Below are 1,639 nucleotides of genomic sequence, written 5' to 3'. Positions count from 1 at the left end.
CTGACCTCAGAACCTACTATACAGCTACTGTAGTCAAAACAGCCTGGTACTGGTACAACGACAGACACATTGACCAATGGAACAGGATTTAGAACCCAGATGTAAATCCATCCACCTACGGTCATCTGATCTTCGACAAGGGCCCAAAGTCCATCGAATGGGGAAAAGACAGTCTTTTTAACAAATGGTGCTGGCAAAACTGGGTATCCATCTGCAAAATAATGAAACAGGACCCACACCTCACACCATACAAAAACTAATTCAAAATGGATCAAAGACCTAAATATAAAGCCAAAAAGTATAAAATTCATAGAAGAAAAGACAGGATCAACAATAGAGGCCATAATACACAGCATTAATAGGATATAAACCATAACCAGCAACACACAAACTCCAGAAGGTAAGCTAGATTACTGGGATCTTCTAAAAATTAAACACTTATGCTCATCAAAAGAATTTACCAAAAGAGTAAAAAGAGAACTTACAGACTGGGAAAAAAAATTTGGACATTACAAGTCAGACAAAGGTCTAATCTCTAAAATCTACTAGAAAATTCAACACCTCTACAAGAAAAAGACAATCCAATTAATAAATGGGCAAATGAAATGAACAGACATCTCACCAAAGAAGATATTCAAGTGACCAACAGACACATGAGGAAATGCTCACGATCACTAGCCATTAGAGAAATGCAAATCAAAACCACAATGAGATACCATCTCACCCCAGCATTACTGGCACAAATCAAAAAATCTGGAAATAACAAATGTTGGAGAGGCTGCAGGGAGATTGGAACTGTTAGGCACTGCTGGTGAGAATGAAAAATTATACAACGATTTTGGAAAACAATATGGCACTTCCTTAGAAAGCTAGAAATAGAAATACCATATAATCCAACAATCCCACTGCTAGGAATATATCCTAGAGAAATAAGAGCCGTCACACTAATAGACATATGCACAGCTGTGTTCATTGCAGCATTGTTCACAGCAGCAAAAAGATAGAAACAACCTAGATGCCCATCAACAGATGAATGGATCAATAAACTCTGGTACATACACACAATGGAGTACCACACAATGATGAAGAATAATGATGAATCTGTGAAGTATCTCGTAACATGAATGAAAGTGGAGGACATTATGCTGAGTGAAATAAGTCAGTCACAAAACAACAAATATTGTATGAGACCACTGCAGTAAAAACTCATGAAAAAGTTTACACACAAAAAGAAACAATCTTTGATGGTTAGGAGGATTGGGAGGGGTAGGGGGCAAAAATACTAAATAGACAATATATAAGCGGTAACTTTGGTGAAGGGTAAGACAGTACACAATACTGGGGGAGCCAGCACAACTTGTAAAAGGAAAAGTCATGGAAGCTCCACAGACACATCCAAACCCCCTGAGAGACTGAATTGCTGGGCTAGGGCTGGGGGGACCATGGTCTCAGGGAACATCTAGCTCAATTGGTATAACATAGTTTATTAAAAAAATGTTCTGAGTTCCGGCAAAATGGCGCTCTAGGCAGAAGCACCACGCCGTCCCTCCACAGCAAAGATCCAAAAAACAAAACCGAACAGAGAATACAACAATCCTGCTACCCTAAAACATCAAATGAAGAGACAAAGAACTCAGCC

Source organism: Trichechus manatus, unplaced genomic scaffold (genome assembly GCF_000243295.1).
Source record: "Trichechus manatus latirostris isolate Lorelei unplaced genomic scaffold, TriManLat1.0 scaffold00091, whole genome shotgun sequence".
NCBI lineage: Eukaryota > Metazoa > Chordata > Mammalia > Sirenia > Trichechidae > Trichechus > Trichechus manatus.
The sequence above is the reverse complement of the archived record's forward strand: the minus strand, read 5'-3'. Positions refer to the sequence as shown.